Genomic DNA, 25,628 nt, shown 5'->3' with positions numbered 1-25,628 from the left:
AAGCTTGGAACAAACCAAGGGGATGCCAATACCGATGATGAATTATTCCTTCGGCGATGGTGGTGATGAATTCCTGACAAGCTTCTCAACAAGCTCCTGAAGCTCATCAATCTTGTACGTGAGGTTGCGAATCATCTTCGAATTGTGCTCGACGCGGTTAAGAAGTATGTCCGACGGCGAGTCCCAACTCTTGGAGTTATTTCCCCACTCTTCACCCTCAGGCTTCATCCTTCCTGCAGTGTTAGAACGATCTATATCCCAATTGCTAGGCAATGCTGCCTTGGGAGTCCTTTCAATTTGACTATTGAAAATTAGATTGCGGAAGGGATAATGAGTGCCTGAAGAAGATGTCTTCGGAGCTAGGTAATGACGTGGAACCCTTCCTCCGGTGCGAATTCTTGCGCTCTTGTTTGCACTAAAAGGGTTATCCACCACCTCGATGCTTGCGATGGTAGCACGCTGGTGTGCGCGCGAGTCTTCCTCCACCTCTTCTTCATCCTCTTCCTTGACGCTCTTGTCCACCTCTTTCCACTCGGGATCTTGAATATCTTCATCCGAAAGCTCCTTGCCCTTGTTCTTGGAGACCATGGTGCTTCTAGACTGAAAACAGATCCTGGCAGAAACAGCTCGAAACAAAACACATCGAGAAAATGATATACATACCTCCAGGGGTCCGGGGGATTATATATCAGGAATTTGTATGTCATAAGGAAAGTACCAGGTCGAACCAGAGTCGAAAAGGGGCGACGAGGTGGCCAGCTCATAGGGCGGCGCGGCCTTGCTGGGGCCCGCGCCGGCCTATGGGGGCACGCCCTCGTGCGTCCCCTCCACTCCGTTTCGATCTCGTAATTTTTCATATTTTCCAAAAACAGCAAAAATATTGTTCGGAAAGTAAATTGCGAACTTTTCATTACCAGTACTGTTACCTATTCAAAGTCGGGTTCTGGCGGACTGTCAATTCGACCTTTGATGAAGGCCTCCGGTGTTTCCACTCGAATAACATCAACATCTACATTGTAAGAATCACCTGAGATATAATGCTTGAGTCTTTGTCCATTCACCACTTGTGTGGCATTGCCTTGGAGAGAGCTAATTTTGATTGCTCTTGAACGATACACCTCCTCAACAACATATGGTCCTTCCCATTTCGAGAGCAGTTTCCCTGCAAAGAATCTGAGACGAGACCGATACAATAGGACTTTATCCCCAATATTAAATTCTCTTTTGATAATCCTTCTATCATGCCATTTTTTAACTTTCTCTTTAAAGAGTTTAGCATTTTCATAAGCTTCACTTCTCCATTCATCTAGAGAACTCAATTGCAGCAACCTCTTATTACCAGCTAGTTTAGGATCTTTATTTAATTCTCTAACAGCCCAATAAGCTTTGTGCTCTAGTTCTAAAGGTAAATGACAAGCTTTTCCATAAACCATTTTATAAGGTGACATTCCCATGGGATTTTTATAAGCAGTTCTATAAGCCCATACTGCTTCCTTCAATTTACTAGCCCAATTCTTTCTAGTTTTATTAACAGTCTTTTGCAAGATAGACTTAATTTCTCTATTTGATAGTTCTACTTGCCCACTAGTTTGAGGATGATTGATACGTCTCCGACGTATCGATAATTTCTTATGTTCCATGCCACATTATTGATGATATCTACATGTTTTATGCATACTTTATGTCATATTTATGTATTTTCCAGCACTAACCTATTAACGAGATGCCGAAGAGCCAGTTGTTGTTTTCTGCTGTTTTTGGTTTCAGAAATCCTAGTAAGGAAATATTCTCGGAATTGGACGAAATCAACGCCCAGGGGCCTATTTTCACACGAAGCTTCCAGAAGACCGAAGAGAAGACGAAGTGGGGCCACGAGGTGGCCAAACACTAGGCCAGCGCGGCCTAGCCCTTGGCCGCGCCGACCTACTGTGTGGGGCCCTCGTGTGGCCCCCTGACCTGCCCTTCCGCCTACTTATAGCCTTCGTCGCGAAACCCCCAGTACCGAGAGCCACGATACGGAAAACCTTCCAGAGACGCCGCCGCCAATCCCATCTCGGGGGATTCAGGAGATCGCCTCCGGCACCCTGCCGGAGAGGGGATTCATCTCCCGGAGGACTCTACGCCGCCATGGTCGCATCCGGAGTGATGAGTGAGTAGTCTACCCCTGGACTATGGGTCCATAGCAGTAGCTAGATGGTTGTCTTCTCCTCATTATGCTTCATTGTCGGATCTTGTGAGCTGCCGAACATGATCAAGATCATCTATCTGTAATGCTATATGTTGTGTTTGTTGGGATCCGATGAATAGAGAATACTATGTTATGTTGATTATCAATTTATATCTATGTGTTTTTTATGATCTTGCATGCTCTCCGTTATTAGTAGAGGCTCTGGCCAAGTTTTTGCTAGTAACTCCAAGAGGGAGTATTTATGCTCGATAGTGGGTTCATGTCTCCGTGAATCTGGGGGAGTGAGAGAAACCTCTAAGATTATGGATGTGCTGTTGCCACTAGGGATAAAACATTGATGCTATGTCCGAGGATGTAGTTATTGATTACATTACGCACCATACTTAATGCAATTGTCTGTTGTTTGCAACTTAATACTGGAAGGGGTTCGGATGATAACCTGAAGGTGGACTTTTTAGGCATAGATGCATGCTGGATAGCGGTCTATGTACTTTGTCGTAATGCCCAATTAAATCTCACAATACTCATCATATCATGTATGTGCATGGTCATGCCCTCTCTATTTGTCAATTGCCCAACTGTAATTTGTTCACCCAACATGCTATTTATCTTATGGGAGAGACACCTCTAGTGAATTGTGGACCCCCGTCCATTCTTTACATCTGAAATATAATCTACTGCAATTGTTCTACTGTTTTTTGCAAACAATCATCATCCACACTATACATCTAATCCTTTGTTACAGCAAGCCGGTGAGATTGACAACCTCACTGTTTCGTTGGGGCAAAGTACTTTGGTTGTGTTGTGCAGGTTCCACGTTGGCGCCGGAATCCCTGGTGTTGCGCCGCACTACATCTCGCCGCCATCAACCTTCAACGTGCTTCTTGGCTCCTACTGGTTCGATAAACCTTGGTTTCATACTGAGGGAAAACTTGCCGCTGTACGCATCACACCTTCCTCTTGGGGTTCCCAACGGACGCGTGATGTACGCGTGTCAAGCAGATTTTCTGGCGCCGTTGCCGGGGATCTGAAGAAAAGCTACACCGCAAAGATCTCTAACTCCCACGTCAACTACACGCCAGCAGATTTTCTGGCGCCGTTGCCGGGGAGATCAAGACACGCTGCAAGGGGAGTCTCCACATCGCAATCTCTTTACTTTGTTTTTGTCTTGCATTATTTTATTTACTACTTTGTTTGCTGCATTATATCAAAACACAAAAAAATTAGTTGCTAGTTTTACTTTATTTACTGTCTTGCACTGTATATCAAAAACACAAAAAAATTAGTTACTTGCATTTACTTTATCTAGTTTGCTTTATTTACTATTGCTAAAATGGGTACTCCTGAAAATACTAAGTTGTGTGACTTCACAACCACAAATAATAATGATTTCTTATGCACACCTATTGCTCCACCTGCTACTACTGCAGAATTCTTTGAAATTAAACCTGCTTTACTAAATCTTGTTATGCGAGAGCAATTTTCTGGTGTTAGTTCTGATGATGCTGCTGCCCATCTCAATAATTTTGTTGAACTATGTGAAATGAAAAAGTATAAAGATGTAGATGGTGACATTAAAATTGTTCCCTTTCTCATTAAGAGGAAGAGCTAAAGATTGGTTGCTATCTCTGCATAAGAATAGTATTGATTCATGGACTAAATGGAAGGATGCTTTTATTGGTAGATATTATCCCCCTGCTAAAATTATATCTTTGAGGAGTAGCATAATGAATTTTAAACAATTGGACACTGAGCATGTTGCACAAGCATGGGAAAGAATGAAATCTTTGGTTAAAAATTGCCCAACCCATGGACTGACTACTTGGATGATCATCCAAACCTTTTATGCAGGACTGAATTTTTCTTCGCGGAACCTATTGGATTCAGCTGCTGGAGGTACCTTTATGTCCATCACTCGTGGGGAAGCAACAAAGCTTCTTGATAATATGATGATTAATTACTCTGAATGGCACACGGAAAGAGCTCCACAAGGTAAGAAGGTAAATTATGTCGAAGAAACCACTTCCTTGAATGATAAGATTGATGCTATTATGTCTATGCTTGTGAATGATAGGACAAATATTGATCCTAATAATGTTCCGTTAGCTTCATTGGTTGCTCAAGAAGAACATGTTGATGTAAACTACATTAAAAATAATAATTTCAACAACAATGCTTATCGGAACAATTCTAGTAACAATTATAGGCCATATCCTTATAATAATGGCAACGGCTATGGTAATTCTTATGGGAATTCTTACAAAAATAATAGGAACACACCGCCTGGACTTGAAGCCATGCTTAAAGAATTTATTATTACACAAACTGCTTTTAACAAATCTGTTGAAGAAAAGCTTGGGAAAATTGATATACTTGCTTCTAAAGTCGATAGTCTTGCTGCTGATGTTGATCTTTTGAAATTGAAAGTTATGCCTCATGAAAATCATAATAATAAGATTGTTACTACAGCAAATGCCATCCAAGTTAGAATTAATGAGAATATAAGATTGATGGCCGAATTGCGTGCTAGGTGGGAAAAAGAAGAAAATGAGAAAGAAGATAATATAGCTAAAGTTTGGACTATTACCACCACTAGCAATGCTAATGCTACATATTTTGCTGCACCTCCTACTAATAATGGTAAAAGAATTGGTGTTAGCAATGTTTCCACTTCAAATGCAAAGCGTGAAAAACTGCCTGAAACTGCTAAAACTGCTGAAACTGCCTCTGATAAAACTGCTGAAATTTTTTCCAACATTGGGGATGATGATCCCATTGCTTTAGATCATAATGGTTTGGATTTTGATGATTTTCATATCTCTGAAGTTATAAATTTCTTACAAAAACTTGCTAAGAGTCCTAATGCTAGTGCTATAAACTTGGCTTTCATGAAACATATAACAAATGCTCTCATAAAAGCTAGAGAAGAGAAATTAAATCTTGAATCTTCTATTCCTAGGAAGCTAGAGGATGGTTGGGAGCCCATCATTAAGATGAAGGTCAATGACTTTGATTGTAATGCTTTATGTGATCTTGGTGCAAGTATTTCCGTTATGCCTAAGAAAATCTATAATATGCTTGACTTGCCACCATTAAAAAATTGTTATTTGGATGTTAATCTTGCTGATCATTCTACAAAGAAACCTTTGGGGAAAGTTGATAATGTTCGCATTACCGTTAACAATAACCTTGTCTCCGTTGATTTTGTTGTCTTGGATATTGAATGCAATGCATCTTGTCCCATTATATTGGGAAGACCTTTTCTTCGAACTGTTGGTGCTATCATTGATATGAAGGAAGGTAATATTAAATATCAATTTCCTCTCAAGAAAGGTATGGAACACTTCCCTAGAAAGAGAATGAAGTTACCTTTTGATTCTATTATTAGAACAAATTATGATATTGACACTTCGTCTCTTGATATAATACTTGATACACACTTTCTGCGCATAGCTGAAAGGCGTTAAAGAAAAGCGCTTATGGGAGACAACCCATGTTTTACTACAGTAATTTTATTTTATATTTGAGTCTTGGAAGTTGTTTACTACTGTAGCAACCTCTCCTTATCTTAGCTTTGTGCATTGTTGTGCCAAGTAAAGTCGTTGATAGTAAGGTTCATACTAGATTTGGATTACTGCGCAGAAACAGATTTCTTTGCTGTAACGAATCTGGGCCTAATTCTCTGTAGGTAACTCAGAAAATTATGCCAATTTACGTGAGTGATCCTCAGATATGTACGCAACTTTCATTCAATTTGAGAATTTTCATTTGAGCAAGTATGGTGCCTCAATAAAATTCGTCTTTACGAACTGTTCTGTTTTGACAGATTCTGCCTTTTATTTCGCATTGCCTGTTTTGATATGTTCGATGGATATTTCGATTCCATTGACTTTCAGTAGCTTTGTGCAATGTCCAGAAGTGTTAAGAATGATTATGTCACCTCTTAACATGTAAATTTTAATTGTGCACTAACCCTCTAATGAGTTGTTTTGAGTTTGGTGTGGAGGAAGTTTTCAAGGATCAAGAGAGGGAGATGATACAACATGATCAAGGAGAGTGAAAGCTCTAAGCTTGGGGATGCCCCGGTGGTTCACCCCTGCATATATCAAGAAGACTCAAGCGTCTAATCTTGGGGATGCCCAAGGCATCCCCTTCTTCATCGACAACATTATCAGGTTCCTCCCCTGAAATTATATTTTTATTCCATCACATCTTATGTGCTTTGCTTGGAGCGTCGGTTTGTTTTTGTTTTGTTTGAATAAAATGGATCCTAGCATTCATTGTGTGGGAGAGACACACGCTCCACTGTTGCATATGGACAAATATGTCCTTAGGCTTTACTCATAATATTCATGGCGAAAGTTTCTTCTTCGTTAAAATTGTTATATGGTTGGAATTGGAAAATGATACATGTAGTAATTGCTATAATGTCTTGGATAATGTGATACTTGGAAATTGTTGTGCTCATGTTTAAGCTCTTGTATCATATACTTTGCACCCATTAATGAAGAAATACATAGAGCATGCTAAAATTTAGTTTGCATAATTGGTCTCTCTAAGGTCTAGATAATTTCTAGTATTGAGTTTGAACAACAAGGAAGACGGTGTAGAGTCTTATAATGTTTACAATATGTCTTTTATGTGAGTTTTGCAGCACCGCTTCATCCTTGTGTTTGTTTCAAATAGCCTTGCTAGCCTAAACCTTGTATCGAGAGGGAATACTTCTCATGCATCCAAATACTTGAGCCAACGACTATGCCATTTGTGTCCACCATACCAACCTACTACATGGTATTTCTCCGCCATTCCAAAGTAAATTGCTTGAGTGCTACCTTTAAATTTCTATCCTCTATCTTTACAATATATAGCTCATGGGACAAATAGCCTAAAAACTATTGTGGTATTGAATATGTAATTATGCACTTTATCTCTTATTAAGTTGCTTGTTGTGCGATAACCATGTTCCTGGGGACGCCATCAACTACTCTTTGTTGAATATCATGTGAGTTGCTATGCATGTTCGTCTTGTCTGAAGTAAGGGAGATTTACCACTAAAATGGTTAGAGCATTGCATAATGTTAGAGAAGAACATTGGGCCGCTAACTAAAGCCATGATCCATGGTGGAAGTTTCAGTTTTGGACAAATATCCTCAATCTCATATGAGAAAATTAATTGTTGCTACATGCTTATGCATATAAGAGGAGTCCATTATCTGTTGTCTATGTTGTCCCGGTATGGATGTCTAAGTTGAGAATAATCAATAGCGAGAAATCCGATGCGAGCTTTCTCCTTAGACCTTTGTACAGGCGGCATAGAGGTACCCCTTTGTGACACTTGGTTAAAACATGTGCATTGCGATGATAATCCAGGTAATCCGAGCTAATTAGGACAAGGTGCGGGCACTATTAGTATGCTATGCATGAGGCTTGCAACTTGTAAGATATAATTTACATGACACATATGCTTTATTACTACCGTTGACAAAATTGTTTCTTGTTTTCAAAATCAAAGCTCTAGCACAAATATAGCAATCGATGCTTTCCTCTTTGAAGGACCATTCTTTTATCTTTATGTTGAGTCAGTTCACCTATTTCTCTCCACCTCAAGAAGCAAACACTTGTGTGAACTGTGCATTGATTCCTACATACTTGCATATTGCACTTGTTATATTACTTTGCATTGACAATATCCATGAGATATACATGTTATAAGTTGAAAGCAACCGCTGAAACTTCATCTTCCTTTGTGTTGCTTCAATGCCTTTACTATGAATTATTGCTTTATGAGTTAACTCTTATGCAAGACTTATTGATGCTTGTCTTGAAAGTACTATTCATGAAAAGTCTTTGCTATATGATTCAGTTGTTTACTCATGTCATTTACATTGTTTTGATCGCTGCATTCATTACATATGCTTACAATAGTATGATCAAGGTTATGATGGCATGTCACTACAGAAATTATCTTTGTTATCGTTTACCCGCCGGACGAGCAAACTAAGCTTGGGGATGCTGATACGTCTCCGACGTATCGATAATTTCTTATGTTCCATGCCACATTATTGATGATATCTACATGTTTTATGCATACTTTATGTCATATTTATGCATTTTCCGGCACTAACCTATTAACGAGATGCCGAAGAGCCAGTTGCTGTTTTCTGCTGTTTTTGGTTTCAGAAATCCTAGTAAGGAAATATTCTCGGAATTGGACGAAATCAACGCCCAGGGGCCTATTTTCACACGAAGCTTCCAGAAGACCGAAGAGAAGACGAAGTGGGGCCACGAGGTGGCCAAACACTAGGCCGGCGCGGCGCGGCCCAGCCCTTGGCTGCGCCGACCTACTGTGTGGGGCCCTCGTGTGGCCCCCTGACCTGCCCTTCCGCCTACTTATAGCGTTCGTCGCGAAACCCCCAGTACCGAGAGCCACGATACGGAAAACCTTCCAGAGACGCCGCCGCCGCCAATCCCATCTCAGGGGATTCAGGAGATCGCCTCCGACACCCTGCCGGAGAGGGGATTCATCTCCCGGAGGACTCTACGCCGCCATGGTCGCCTCCGGAGTGATGAGTGAGTAGTCTACCCCTGGACTATGGGTCCATAGCAGTAGCTAGATGGTTGTCTTCTCCTCATTATGCTTCATTGTCGGATCTTGTGAGCTGCCGAACATGATCAAGATCATCTATCTGTAATGCTATATGTTGTGTTTGTTGGGATCCGATGAATAGAGAATACTATGTTATGTTGATTATCAATTTATATCTATGTGTTGTTTATGATCTTGCATGCTCTCCGTTATTAGTAGAGGCTCTGGCCAAGTTTTTGCTAGTAACTCCAAGAGGGAGTATTTATGCTCGATAGTGGGTTCATGTCTCCGTGAATCTGGGGGAGTGAGAGAAACCTCTAAGATTATGGATGTGCTGTTGCCACTAGGGATAAAACATTGATGCTATGTCCGAGGATGTAGTTATTGATTACATTACGCACCATACTTAATGCAATTGTCTGTTGTTTGCAACTTAATACTGGAAGGGGTTCGGATGATAACCTGAAGGTGGACTTTTTAGGCATAGATGCATGCTGGATAGCGGTCTATGTACTTTGTCGTAATGCCCAATTAAATCTCACAATACTCATCATATCATGTATGTGCATGGTCATGCCCTCTCTATTTGTCAATTGCCCAACTGTAATTTGTTCACCCAACATGCTATTTATCTTATGGGAGAGACACCTCTAGTGAACTGTGGACCCCGGTCCATTCTTTACATCTGAAATACAATGTACTGTAATTGTTCTACTGTTTTCTGCAAACAATCATCATCCACACTAAACATCTAATCCTTTGTTACAGCAAGCCGGTGAGATTGACAACCTCACTGTTTCGTTGGGGCAAAGTACTTTGGTTGTGTTGTGCAGGTTCCACGTTGGCGCCGGAATCCCTGGTGTTGCGCCGCACTACATCTCGCCGCCATCAACCTTCAACGTGCTTCTTGGCTCCTATTGGTTCGATAAACCTTGGTTTCATACTGAGGGAAAACTTGCCGCTGTACGCATGACACCTTCCTCTTGGGGTTCCCAACGGACGCGTGTTGTACGCGTGTCAATGATAAGCGGAAGCAATTCTATGATTAATACCATATTTAGCAAGAGTTTTTCTAAAACCACCATGAATAAAATGAGAACCTCCATCAGTCATAATATATCTAGGAACTCCAAATCTAGGAAAAATAATATCTAAAAGCATTCTTAAAGAGGTCTCACCATCAGCACTTTTTGTAGGTATGGCTTCCACCCATTTAGTAAAATAATCAATAGCAACAAGTATATGAGTGTTACCTTCTGAAGAGGGAAAAGGTCCCATGAAGTCAAATCCCCAACAATCGAACAGTTCAATAACAAGAGTATAATTCATAGGCATTTCATTGCGTCTGGAGATATTACCAACCCTTTGACACTCATCACAAGATAAAATAAACTTCCTTGCATCTTTGAAGAGAGTTGGCCAATAAAAACCTGATTGTACAACCTTTTGCGCGGTTCTATCTCCGGCGTGATGTCCTCCATAAGCACTACCATGACATTTACTCAATATCTCTTGTTGTTCATATTCGGGAACACATCTTCGCAGGATACCATCCACTCCTTCTTTATATAAGTGTGGGTCATCCCAGAAATAATGCCTCAAGTCATAAAAGAATTTCCTCCTTTGCTGAGCTGAAAAGGTTGGAGGCAAGTACTTGGAAACAATAAAGTTAGCATAATCAGCATACCAAGGACTGTCTCGCGAGCTCACCTTTATTACAGCCAATTGTTCATTTGGAAAACTATCATTAACAGGAACAGGATCATAAGCAATATTTTCCAATCTAGACAAACTATCAGCAAGAGGATTATCAGCACCTTTCCTGTCTACAATATGTAAATCAAATTCTTGCAACAGAAGTACCCATCTAATAAGCCTTGGCCTAGCATCTTTCTTTTGCATAAGGTATCTGATTGCAGCATGATCAGTATGAATAGTAACTTTTGAATCAACAATATAAGATCTAAACTTATCACAAGCAAAGACTACAGCTAACAATTCTTTTTCAGTAGTAGCATAATTTCTTTGAGCAGCATCAAGAGTTTTACTAGCATAATGAATAACATTCAATTTTTTATTTACTCGCTGTCCAAGAACAGCACCTACAGCAAAATCACTAGCATCACACATAATTTCAAATGGTAAGTTCCAATCAGGAGGTTCAACTATAGGAGCAGTTGTTAAGGCTTTCTTTAGAGTTTCAAAAGCTTCCTTACAATCATCATCAAAAACAAAAGGTACATCTTTTTGAAGAAGATTAGTAAGAGGCTTTGAAATCTTGGAGAAGTCTTTAATAAACCTCCTATAAAACCCAGCATGACCAAGAACACTATGAATACCTTTAACATCCCTAGGATAGGGCATCTTCTCAATTGCTTCAACTTTAGCTCTATCAACTTCAATACCTCTCTCGGAAATTTTATGTCCCAATACAATTCCTTCATTAACCATAAAGTGGCATTTCTCCCAATTAAGAACAAGGTTAGTTTCTTCACATCTCTGCAAAACTTTATCAAGGTTCCGCAAACAATTATCAAAAGAATTCCCATAGACAGAAAAATCATCCATGAATACCTCAACAATACTCTCGCAAAAGCCATGAAAAATAGCAGACATGCATCTTTGAAAAGTAGCAGGAGCATTACATAAACCAAAAGGCATACGTCTATAAGCATAAGTTCCATAGGGACAAGTGAAAGTGGTTTTCTCTTGATCCTTAGTTTTAACAGCAATTTGTGAAAACCCAGAATAACCATCAAGAAAGCAAAAATGAGTATTTTTAGATAACCTTTCTAACATTTGATCAATAAAAGGCAAAGGGTAATGATCTTTTTTAGTAACCTTATTAACTTTTCGATAATCAATGCACATTCTATACCCTACAACTACTCTTTGAGGTATGAGCTCATCATTATCATTAGGCACAACAGTCATTCCTCCTTTCTTAGGAACACAATGCACAGGACTAACCCATCTACTATCAGCAATAGGATATATAATACCAGCTTCAAGAAGTCTTAATACCTCATTTCTTACCACATCCTTCATCTTAGGAATTAGAAGACGCTGAGGTTCAACAACAGGCTTCGCATCCTCTTCCATATTAATGGCGTGTTGGCAAATAGAGGGAGAAATCCCCTTCAAGTCATCAAGAGTGTAGCCAATAGCACCTCGGTGTTTCTTCAATATTTCCAATAACCTTTCTTCTTCAAACTCTGTAAGCTTAGAACTAATAATAACAGGATATATTTTCTTATCATCAATATGAGCATATTTAAGATTATCAGGCAATGGTTTTAAATCAAAGACAGGATCTTCATTTGGTGGTGGTGTTGTACCCAGATCTTCCACCGGTAAATCATGCTTAAGAATAGGTTGACGAAGGAAAATTTCATCAAGCATCTCTTTCTTCCCTAAAAACTTCACTCTCACTATTCTCCAAATGTTGCTGCAAGGGATTATTAGGAGCAAGAACAATAGATGCACACTGTTCAACTTTAAAATCATTATTAGGCAAATCAGCTTTATAAGGAGTTTTGGTAAATTTAGAGAAGTTAAACTCATAAGATTCACCAGCAAATTTAGTCAAAATTTTCTCTTTCTTGCAATCTATAATAGCTCCACAAGTATTTAGAAAAGGTCTACCAAAAATGATAGGACAATATTTCCTAGCAGCAGAACCAAGTACCAAAAAGTCAGCAGGATATTTAATCTTACCGCATAGAACTTCCACATCTCGAACAATACCAATTGGAGAAATAGTTTCTCTATTAGCCAGCCGAATAACTACATCAATATCTTCAAGTTCACAAGAACCAATTTCGTGCATAATCTCCGTATAAAGCTCATAAGGAATAGCACTAATACTTGCACCAATATCACATAAACCATAATAGCAATGATCACCAATTCTAACAGATAGCATAGGAACACTAGCTTGCTTGGACTTATTAGGATGTGAAACAATATTAGAAGCATCTTCACAGAAAATAATATGACCATCCTCCACATTTTTAGTCACAAGATCTTTAACTATTGCAACAGCAGGTTCAACTTTTATTTGTTCTTCAGGTTCTATAGGTTTCTTTTCACTTTTATGAACCGCACTATTTATAACAGAGTACTCCTTCATTTTAGCAAGGAAAGGAGTTTTTTTCAATATAAGCTTCAGGAATAACATGATCAATAGTTTCAACTACAACGCATTTATTAATAGATGAATCAATTTTATCTTTATACGGTTCATGATACTTATCAAAATTCTTCTTAGGCAATTCATAATGAGAGGCAAAAGCTTTATAAAGATTTGCAGCAACTTGAGAATCAAGACCATAAGTAGCACTCATATTACGAAATTTATCAGTATCCATAAAAGCTTCAATGCATTTATAATCATAATTTATACCTGATTCTCTATCTTTGTTGTTCTCCCATCCTTCAGTATTTTCCTGGATCCGATTGAGAAGGTCCCTTTTAAACTCTTCTTTGTTGCGCGTGAATGATCCAGAACAACAAGTATCCAGCAAGGTCTTGTCTTCAAAAGAAAGTCTTGCATAGAAATTATCAATAATAACATTACCAGGAAGCTCATGAATGGGGCATTTGAGCATTAAAGACTTCAATCTCCCCCACGCTTGGGCAATACTCTCTCCATCATGAGGCCAAAAATTATATATGCGATTCTGATCCTTGTGAATTTCACTTGGAGGATAGAACTTAGAATAAAACTGGGGCACAATATCATTCCATTCAAGAGAATCCCCATTATCCAGTAATTTATACCAATGCGCCGCTTTACCAGACAGCGATATAGAGAATAGTTTCTTCCTCACTTCATCCATAGCAATACCTGCACACTTGAATAAACCGCATAATTCATGTAAGAACAGTAAATGATCTCCAGGGTGGACAGTTCCATCCCATGTATAACGGTTATCCACTACACGTTCAATAATTTTCATAGGTATTTTGTATGGTATCTCTTCCTCACCTGGCGCCTCATCCACTACCTTTGCAGTAGTAGCAGATTTTCCAAATAAAAACTCAAGAGAAGATCTCTCCATAATGAATTATGGCAGCAGGCAGAAATAAAATCAGCACAACAGTAGAAATTTCCCTTACCAATTCCACTTACCAATAGCGCTTCACTCCCCGGCAACGGCGCCAGAAAATAGTCTTGCTGACCCACAAGTATAGGGGGTATATTGTAGTATCTTCGATAAGTAAGAATGTCGATCCCAACGAGAAGCAGAAGGTGTTGACAAGCAGTTTCGATGAAGGATTCACTGTAAATGCTCACAGACAAGTATTCAGGGGGTTTTGATGTAACAAATGAATAAAGTACGAGTAAGTAAAGTGCGAGAGTAACAATTGCAGCGAGTGGCCCAATCCTTTTTAGCACAAAGGACAAGCCGGTTTGTTTACTTATAATGACCAAACGATCTCGAGGACACACGGGATTTTAGTCTAGTGCTTTCGCTACATACGGCTAATTAATCTTCATTGTTTTGATAAGTGTTGTGTGGGTGAACCTGTGCTAATGTACCGCCCTTCCTAGGACTAATACATACTTGTGATTATACCCCTTGCAAGCATCCGCAACTACAAGAAAGTAATTAAGATAAATCTAACCACAGCCTTAAACTCTGAGATCCTGCTATCCCTCCTGCATCGATATACCAACGGGGGTTTAGGTTTCTGTCACTCCGGCAACCCCGCAATTGGCAAACGAGTACAAGATGCATTCCCCTAGGCCCATAAAGGTGAAGTGTCGTGTAGTCGACGTTCACACGACACTGATGACCCACAAGTATAGGGGATCGCAGCAGTCTTCGCGGGAAGTAAATCCCAATTTATTGATTCGACACAAGGGGAGACAAAGAATACTTGGAGGCCTTAACAGCGGAGTTGTCAATTCAGCTGCACCTGGAAACAGACTTGCTCGCAAGAATTTATCAGTAGTAACAGTTTTATAGCAGTAGCAGTAGTGAAATAACAGCAGCAGAGTAACAGAGACAGCAGTAGTGATTATAGTAAATAGCAGGATTAAAATACTGTAGGCACGGGGACGGATGACGGGCGCTGCATGGATGAGAGAAACTCATGTAACAATCATAGCAGGGCATTTGCAGATAATAATAAAACGGTGTCCAAGTACAAAGCAATCAATAGGCATGTGTTCCAATTATAGTCGTACGTGCTCGCAATGAGAAACTTGCACAACATCTTTTGTCCTACCAGCCGGTGGCAGCCGGGCCTCAAGGGAATCTACTGGATATTAAGGTACTCCTTTTAATAGAGTACCGGAGCAAAGCATTAACACTCCGTGAACACATGTGATCCTCACATCACTACCATCCCCTCCGGTTGTCCCGATTCTTGTCACTTCGGGGCCATTGGTTCCGGACAGCGACATGTGTATACAACTTGCAGGTAAGACCATAAACAATGAATATCATGATGAAACAATAACATGTTCAGATCTGAGATCATGGCACTCGGGCCCTAGTGACAAGCATTAAGCATAACAAGTTGCAACAATATCATCAAAGTACCAATTACGGACACTAGGCACTATGCCCTAACAATCTTATGCTATTACATGACCAATCTCATCCAATCCCTACCATCCCCTTCGGCCTACAGCGGGGGAATTACTCACACATGGATGGGGGAAGCATGGCTGGTTGATGGAGAGGCGTCGGTGGTGATGATGGCGATGATCTCCTCCAATTCCCCGTCCCGGCGGAGTGCCAGAACGGAGACTTCTGGCTCCCGAGACGGAGTTTCGCGATGTGGCGGCGTTCTGGAGGCTTTCTGGCGACTTCGACTTCTCCCCGTGCGTTTTTAGGTCAAAGGCAATATATAGTCCGAAGGAGGGCGTCGGAGGCCAGCCGAGGGGGCCACACCACATGGCCGTGCGGGCCCCCCTGGGCCGCGCCGCCCTATGGTTTGGGGCCCTCGGGCCTCCACCTGACTTGTCCTTCTGGCTCCGCCAATATTTTGGGAAAATAGGGCCTTCTGCATAAATTCCGAGGATTTTCCTGAAAGTTGGATTTCTGCACAAAAACGAGACACCAGAGCAGTTCTGCTGAAAACAGCGTTAGTCCGTGTTAGTTGCATCCAAAATACACAAATTAGAGGCAAAACAATAGCAAAAGTGTTCGGGAAAGTAGATACGTTTTGGACGTATCAACTCCCCCCAAGCTTAGCTTATTGCTTGTCCTCAAGCAATTCAGTTAACAACTGAGCGATAAAAGAACTTTCACGAACACATTTGCTCATATGATGTATATATTCTCATGCTATGGCTAATACTTAAGCAGTTCATAATGAGATACATGCAAATAAGATCATCTAACAGCTATGTCAATCATGGAGAGGTACCAACAATTAATAATAAGCATCATGAATCATGTATATAAGCAGGATTGCAATGTTCATAAGAGAGTATGATAAAGTGGTATCTCGCTTGCCCGTATTTGATCGGCAAAACATAAATGCCCAGGCACCTCTGGAGTTCATAGAAAGACTAGAAGTAGTGATTGTCAAAGATAAAAGCATCAAAGTTATACCACAATCAATCATATTTTGAGACAAGCATATTATACTAAGAATGACAGTTGTGCTCTCAAGACAGTGCTCAAAGAAAGAATGGAGACACAACATAAAAGTAAAAGATTGACCCTTCGCAGAGGGAAGCAGGGATTAACATGCGCTAGAGATTTTCATTTTTTTTAAAACAGGAGTAAAATTATTTTGAGAGGTGTTTGTTGTTGTCGACGAATGGTAATGGGTACACCAACTACCTCGCCAACCGGACTCCCAAGAGCGGCTCCCATGAATTATTTTTATGTTTATGTGGCACTCCTTCCAACCTTCTTTCACAAACCATGGCTAACCGAATCCTCGGGTGCCCGCCAACAATCACATACCATGAAGGAGTGCCTTTTTATTTTAGTTTTATTATGATGACACTCCCCCCAACCTTTGCTTACACAAGCCATGGCTAACCGAATCCTTTGGGTGCCGTCCAACGATCACATACCATGGAGGAGTGTCTATTTAAGTTAATTAATTTGGGACTAGGAACCCCATTGCCAGCTCTTTTTGCAAAATTATTGGATAAGCGGATGTGCCACTAGTCCATATGAAAGTCCATCAAAAGTAAATGACAAGGTTGAAAGTTAAACACCACATACTTCCTCATGAGCTATGAAACATAAACACAAATTGAGAAATATTTTGAAGGTTTTAAAGGTAGCGCATGAGAATTTACTTGGAATGGTTTGAAATGCCATGCATAGGTATTTATGGTGGACACTTTGGAACAACTTGGTTTTCAGGTGTTTGGAAGCACGAGCAGCGTTCCCGCTCAGTACAAGTGAAGGCTAGCAAAAGACTAGGGAGCGAAAAATCAAGAGAGCAGTAACTGTCATAATCATGCTTGCGGCAAAATAAATTAACGGAGGCATAAAAGTGATACAAGAACTCTGAAGCAATATAAATCATCGAGGCTTAATTGACTTTTGTTCAGTCATATGCATGTGTGAGCATGTGCCAAGTCGATATAAATGAATTATTCGGAGGAGGATACCACAATGCCATACCTACTTATGAATAAAACAATGCAAGCAAACATCCATGACATGCTACTCATATTAATAAATTGGAACTAAACATGAGAGATCATGAACTACTAGACTTTCTTAAATGACATATACCTCACATGAACCAACTAAGCATGCTCACATGGATGAGTATATGTACAAAAATGAAAACAAATAGAGTTCATACCAGCCTCTCACCACAATCCAATTGTCGTAGATCGTCATTATTGCCTTTCACTTGTGTAGCTTGGATAATATGAAATCAAAACCATGCTCCAGCCACCGAAGACCATTGAACTCATGATGAACTTTACAAACCAAATAAGAACAGCAAATATTTTTGGTGTTTTCGAATTGGAGACAAGAACAACAGGAAACAAGCAAACAAAGCAAAATCTTTTTGGGTTTTCTTATAGCAAACTATCAATAGCAAATAAAGCGAAACAAATGCAAGAAACCAAAGCAAACAAATGGTGAAGAGAAACAACAGAAATATTTTTGGTCTTTTTGTGTTTTGGGAAGGAAACAAAGCAAAAACAAGAAACGGCAAACTAGAAAAGTCACATAAACACAAAGCAGCAGAAATTCGTCAAACTTGACAACAGTACAGTACCCGATTTTTAATAAATTCTTCCACTGCTCAAATCGAAAAGTGTTAAACTAATGAAAGTTAGATAACAACCTGGGGAACATGCACAAAAATTGGCTTCGCAAAATACTGTTCTGGCTATTTTTGAGAATGTTTTTCGGTAACAGTCCAGAATCTGTTTTCAGACAGCACTTCCCCAAATATCATCTCCCTCTCATTAGAAAACCACTCAAATAAACTAAACAAGTATGTACAAGTATCCAGCAACCATAATATGCAAAGAATGAGTGATGCCGGTATACCTCCCCCCAAGCTTAGGCTTTTGGCCTAAGTGGAGTTCAATCCCATCGAGGCCATGAGGTAGCATCTCCGTAGTACGACGAAGATGGATCATATTCCGGGTATGTGCTAGAGGAAGCACCCGGATACGTGACGGTGTAGTCGTAGGAGGGCTCGGCGTCCTCGAAGTCATGCTGCTGGTGGAAGTCTTGTATCTTCATATTTTCCTCCACCTCCGCCTTAGTGTGCGACCATGGTTCCCTGTCAATGCTGAACAAATCTGGCTGGGGAAGAGGGATTTCCTTCTCATCCCCGTCAGCAAACAACATTCTATAGACCATATTATCTAAAGTGGAATCAGTGGTAACAAAATGATGACTCTTCATAGCAGCAATATCAAGCCTCCTAGGAGTTAATGGCACATCATTAGGGTCAAGAGGAAGTCTTAAATGTGCTAAAATGCGTGATGCAATGGTTCCTCCAAAAATAGGCCCCCTATTAGACAGGCGGCGAGCAATAAGAGAACCAAGATGATAAGATGTTCATCCAGTAAGTGCAACATTCAAGAAAGCAAGGTGGTAGCTAGAAATATTGCTAGTGTTCTCCCTACCAAGAATGCTAGTAGCAATGTAATAGGCAAAATACTTAATGGCGGGGAGTTGAATGTTCCTTATCTTGCCACGCTGAATGGTGCGACAATCATCATCGGTGATTCCTCGATAGAGCTCCAACAGGTCCCGGGGGTTGTCATCAATCCTCCTTGCTGTACCTACAGGGGCAATATCCAATGCACGACAAAATTCTTCCAACTCCATAGTAATAGGATTACCATAGATCTTGAATGCAACTGTCGGCCCATATTGCTTGTTGTGGAACTTGAAGCTTTCGACGAAGATTTTGGTGAGCATGTAGTATTGCTCCCTTTCATCTCCCACATAGGCGGCTAAGCCCGCCCTATTAACAAGGGTGAAGAAATCCTCCAATATCCCTGCATTTCTCAGAAAATCATAGCATGGGAAAGACGAAGCATTAGGAGCCCCATTGTCCTCTTCGGGCGCGAAGCTAGGCGCGATGATATCCTCATTGTACGATCGCCTAAGTCGGGTGGCGGTCCTAGAAGGCCTCCCGGTGCTGGTTGTTCCCCTCTTTAACAATTCTCCAAAGTTGAACTTCTTCATCTTCCTTTTCTGAAATTTTTCAACATACAATACAAAATTTGATTTGGTGACATATAATCAAGGGGAACTACTATAGGAACTTGCTAGAGTGCTAATCATGCATCAAAACTAGTTTATACAACTTAGAACAAGCATGCAAGCTCACTAAACATGTTACCTACAGCAGCAAAATATTCAAGATATACTCAACCAAACAAAATTCTACTTGGATAGGCGGAGGAGTCACATACCGGAGAGCAAATGTGCCAAATTTCAGACAGAAATCTGGGCTGAGCAAAGAGATCGAGAAATCCTGAGCTCTTGAGCAAAAACGCTAGTGAGAGAAAGCTGGTTCGAGTTTTTTCGGGAGAGAGAAGATTCTGGGAGAAAGAGATGAAGTAGTGGGGCAAGGAGGGGCCCACACCACAGGGTGGCGTGCCCCCCTCCTTGGCCGCGCCGGCTGGTGGTGTGGCACCCTGGGGTGCCCCACAGGTCATCCTCTGGTGCTCCCAGGTGCATTTTCGAAAAATAGGACCAACGGTATAATTTTTGTGAATTTTTGAAAACTTTGAAAAATGCACATTTCTGGGTATTAAGTTTATTATTACTAGCCAGGAAAAATTTTGAAATCTCTAATTAACTAAGGAACTTTGCTAATCAAAAGTACTACAGCAAGTAAGACAAGTGGAAGGAGAAAAAGATGTTGTTTACCTCCTCTATGCATATAAAAGGTATTCGTTAACAAGGTTGATCAAGTCTTGCCACCGAATAATTTTTACATAGCATAAGAAGAAATAAACCTCAAATCAATCATGTTACCTTGAATTGTATTGATATGGATCGAATCATAAGATTTTGATAACCTTCTTTAGGCTCATATATAGGACAATCAATAGTTCCAATTTTGATGTTTCTCACATTAGAAATAGTATTGACTCCACATACTTTATCAATCCTCTTCGGGAAATAAACGGTGTGCTCCTTATCATCAACATTGAAAGTAACCTTCCCTTTATTGCAATCAATAACAGCCCCTGCGGTGTTAAGAAAAGGTCTCCCAAGAATAATAGACATATTATCATCTTCAGGCATTTCCAACACAACAAAATCAGTTAATATCAAGCAGTTATTAGTAACTTGAACAGGAACATCCTCACATATACCAACATGAATAGCAGTAGATTTATCAGCCATTTGCAAAGATATATCAGTAGGTATCAACTTATCTAAATAAAGTATCTTATAAAGAGAAAAAGGCATAACACTAACACCGGCTCCCAAGTCACATAGAGCAGTTTTAACATAATTATTCTTAATAGAACAAGGAATAGTAGGTATACCTGGGTCGCCCAACTTCTTTGGAACCTCAATCATGGATGAAGGGGGAATTATCTCACATATATCTTCTATAGGAGGTAGATTCTTCACATCTTCGGATTTAATACCTTTCTCCTTGAGAGACTTCTTAGCTTCCCGCATATCATCATCATTCAATTCAATTAAACCCCTCTTCTTCAATATTGGCGTTGGAGTTGGTTCCGGTGTATTCCAATCATCATGATTCCGGCTTATTCTAGCCAATAAATCTTCAGCTTCGTCTGGAGTTCTTTTCCTGAAAACACAACCAGCACAACTATCCAAATATGCTCTAGATTCAATGGTTAGTCCACTATAAAATATATCAAGTAGATCATTCTTTTCCAAATCATGTCCAGGTCGAGCTCTGATAAGAGAACAAAATCTTGCCCATGCCGCAGGCAATTTCTCTTCATCTCCCTGGTCAAACCTATAAATTCTCTGTAAAGCAGCATGTTGAGCACTAGCAGGAAAATATTTTCGAAAGAAAACATCACGCAAATCAGATGGACTTTTAATAGAACCAGGAGGAAAATTATTATACCAAGTTTTAGCATCATCCTTTAATGAGAAAGGAAAAATTTTAATGACAAAGTAAGTACGCATCTTGTCATCATCAGAGAACAAGCTACTCATAGAAGAAAGTTCATTCATGTGTTCTACAGCACTTTCTTTTTCAGTACCACAAAAGGGTGCTTTCTCTACAATAGCTATATGAGATAGATCAAGAGAAAAATCATAATCTTTATCCTTAATGCATATAGGAGATGTGGCAAATTCAGGATCAGGAGATAGCTTATGTCTAACAGTATATTGTGTAAGAAACTTTTTAATGTTTCTTGCATCAGTAGTAGCATTGCATCTATTAATAAGATCATCATTAAGCTCTACATAATCTTCATCAGGATCATCACTAAAATAATCAAGTTCAGGTGAACTAACATGTATAGTGGCATTTTCATTAGGAGTTTCAGCATTTTCAATTTGTCTAGACCTAGCAATTGTAGCATCTAGAAAGGATCCCAATGAACCACTATCATCAAGCACAACAGAAACATTATCAATATTATGAGAGTTTTCAGATTCAGCAAACGTACCAGCTTGTGGCGGTGAAACAAGTTGACTTATCACAGATGGTGAATCAAGAGTAGCAGAGGTACTCAGAGTTGTACCTTTTCTTGTAGTGGATAGTAATATGGCGACTTTAGAATCGCGAGCTTTACCCATGATGGAGAATTTGCAGTGAACTATATCAATCCAAGTGAACTTCCAAATAAAGCTATGCTCCCCGGCAACGGCGCCAGAAAACAGTTTTGATGACCCACAAGTATAGGGGATCGCAGCAGTCTTCGCGGGAAGTAAATCCCAATTTATTGATTCGACACAAGGGGAGACAAAGAATACTTGGAGGCCTTAACAGCGGAGTTGTCAATTCAGCTGCACCTGGAAACAGACTTGCTCGCAAGAATTTATCAGTAGTAACAGTTTTATAGCAGTAGCAGTAGTGAAATAACAGCAGCAGAGTAACAAGACAGCAGTAGTGATTATAGTAAACAGCAGGATTAAAATACTGTAGGCACGGGGACGGATGACGGGCGCTGCATGGATGAGAGAAACTCATGTAACAATCATAGCAGGGCATTTGCAGATAATAATAAAACGGTGTCCAAGTACAAAGCAATCAATAGGCATGTGTTCCAATTATAGTCGTACGTGCTCGCAATGAGAAACTTGCACAACATCTTTTGTCCTACCAGCCGGTGGCAGCCGGGCCTCAAGGGAATCTACTGGATATTAAGGTACTCATTTTAATAGAGTACCGGAGCAAAGCATTAACACTCTGTGAACACATGTGATCCTCACATCACTACCATCCCCTCCGGTTGTCCCGATTCTTGTCACTTCGGGGCCATTGGTTCCGGACAGCGACATGTGTATGCAACTTGCAGGTAAGACCATAAACAATGAATATCATGATGAAACAATAACATGTTCAGATCTGAGATCATGGCACTCGGGCCCTAGTGACAAGCATTAAGCATAACAAGTTGCAACAATATCATCAAAGTACCAATTACGGACACTAGGCACTATGCCCTAACAATCTTATGCTATTACATGACCAATCTCATCCAATCCCTACCATCCCCTTCGGCCTACAGCGGGGGAATTACTCACTCGTGGATGGGGGAAGCATGGCTGGTTGATGGAGAGGCGTCGGTGGTGATGATGGCGATGATCTCCTCCAATTCCCCGTCCCGGCGGAGTGCCAGAACGGAGACTTCTGGCTCCCGAGACGGAGTTTCGCGATGTGGCGGCGTTCTGGAGGCTTTCTGGCGACTTTGACTTCTCCCCGTGCGTTTTTAGGTCGAAGGCAATATATAGTCCGAAGGAGGGCGTCGGAGGCCAGCCGAGGGGGCCACACCACATGGCCGCGCGGGCCCCCCCTGGGCGCGCCGCCCTATGGTTTGGGGCCCTCGGGCCTCCACCTGACTTGTCCTTCTGGCTCCGCCAATATTTTGGGAAAATAGGGCCTTCTGCATAAATTCCGAGGATTTTCCTGAAAGTTGGATTTCTGCACAAAAACGAGACACCAGAGCAGTTCTGCTGAAAACAGCGTTAGTCCGTGTTAGTTGCATCCAAAGTACACAAATTAGAGGTAAAACAATAGCAAAAGTGTTCGGGAAAGTAGATACGTTTTGGACGTATCAGACACCACTAGAAGAATAACACCACAACTTAAATATCATAACATTGAATATTACTCAACCATACTTCACTACTAACATTTAGACTTCACCCATGTCCTCAAGAACTAAACGAACTACTCACAAGACATCATATGGAACATGATCAGAGGTGATATGATGATGAATAACAATCTGAACATAAACCTTGGTTCAACGGTTTCACTCAATAGCATCAATAACTAGTAGAAATCAACACCGGGAGAGTTTCCCCTATGAAATAATCAAGATCAAACCCAAATTGTTACAGCGGTGACGATGTGCAGCGGTGGAGACGGCGGTGATGATGATGAAGATAATGATGATGGTGATGGAGATGATGTCCAACTTGATGGCGGTGACGATGGCGTCGATTTCCCCCTCCGGGAGGGAATTTCCCCGGCGGATCTCAGCCTGCCGGAGAGCTCTTTTCTCGCTGGTGTTCTCCACCCCGCAGAGGCGGCTGTAACTCTTCGCGAGGTACCCTCTGGAGCTTAGGTTTTCGGGACAAAGGCGTACGCGAAGAAAAGGAGGCGAGAGGGGGCTGTGGGCCCCCTCCTCACAGGGCGGCGCGGCCAGGCCTTGGGCCGCGCCGGCCTATGAGGTGGGCCCACCTCGGGTCCCCTCGGCTCCCCCTTCTGGCTCCCTCCGTCATCTGGAAAAATAGGATTTTTCGTATAATTTCCGTCAACTGTTGATCTTCCGAAATATTGCATTCTGACGGCGCTTTTTCCAGCAGAATCCTGGCTCCGGTGCGCGATCCTCCAATAATCATGAAACATGCAAAATAGAAGAAATAACATAAGTATTATCTCCAAATATGAAATATATCAATGAATAACAGCAAATTATGATATAAAATAGTGATGCAAATTGGACGTATCACTTGGCCGGCCAGCCTAAGGGAGGAGGAGTCCCAAGTGGACTCCTCCCCATGGTGGCCGGCCACCCCACCAAGGAAAGGGGGGAGTCCCACTCCCCCTAGGTTTGGTCATATGGAAGGTTTATGTTGGGGTCTTATTCGGAGACTTTGACCTAATCCTTGGGGCTTCCACCTATATAAAGAGGGGAGGAGAGGGGCTGGCCGGCCACATCAAGACCACCATGGCTGCACCCCCTCAAGGCTGCCCTAGCCGGCGCCCCCTCTCCCAAACCCTAGCGGTTCCCTCCTACCGCTCTCTCCCACATAGCTTAGGCGAAGCTCTGTCGGAGATCTTCTCCACCACCGCCACCACGCCGTCGTGCTGCCGGGATTCCGAGGAGGATCTACTACTTCTACTGCCCGCTGGAACGGGGAGAAGAACGTCGTCATCAACACCAAACGTGTGACCGAGTACGGAGGTGTTGCCCGATTGTGGCACCGTCAAGATCTTCTACGCGCTTTTGAAAGCGGCAAGTGATCGTCTACCGCAGCAACGAGAGCCTCCTCTTGTAGGCTTTGGAAATCTTCAAGGGTTAGTCTCGTTCACCCCCTCGTTGCTCCCATCTTCTAGATTGCATCTTGGCTTGGATTGCGTTCTCGCGGTAGTATAATTTTTGTTTTCTATGCAACGAATCCCTACAGTGGTATCAGAGCCGTGTATATGCATAGATGGTTGCACGAGTAGAGCACAATTGTTTTGTGGGCATTGATGCTTATGTTGTCTTTAGTTCGAGTACTTTGCATCTTTGTGGCATGGTGGGATGAAGCGGCTCGGGCTAACTTTACATGACCGCGTTCATGAGACTTGCTCCACGTTCGACATGCAACTTGTATTGCATAAGTGGCTTAGCGGGTGTCTGTCTCTCCTACCATAGTGAAGATTCAATTTACTCTTTCTATTGACAACACTAGTATCACCGTTGTGGTTCATGTTCGTAGGTAGATTAGATCTTACTCGAAAACCCTAAACCACGTAAAATATGCAAACCAAATTAGAGACGTCTAACTTGTTTTTGCAGGGTTTGGTGATGTGATATGGCCATGATGCGATGATGAATATGTATGAGATGATCATTATTGTATTGTGGCAACCGGCACGAGCCTTATGGTTGTCTTTAAATTTCATGTTGAGTAGTATTTCGAAGTAGTTGTAATAGTTGCTACATGAGGTGAACAACCATGAGGACGGCGCCATGGACCTTGACGCTACGCCGAC

This window comes from Lolium perenne, chromosome 6 (assembly GCF_019359855.2).
Source record: "Lolium perenne isolate Kyuss_39 chromosome 6, Kyuss_2.0, whole genome shotgun sequence".
Taxonomy (NCBI): Eukaryota; Viridiplantae; Streptophyta; class Magnoliopsida; order Poales; family Poaceae; genus Lolium; species Lolium perenne.
Note: the sequence above shows the minus strand (reverse complement) of the source record.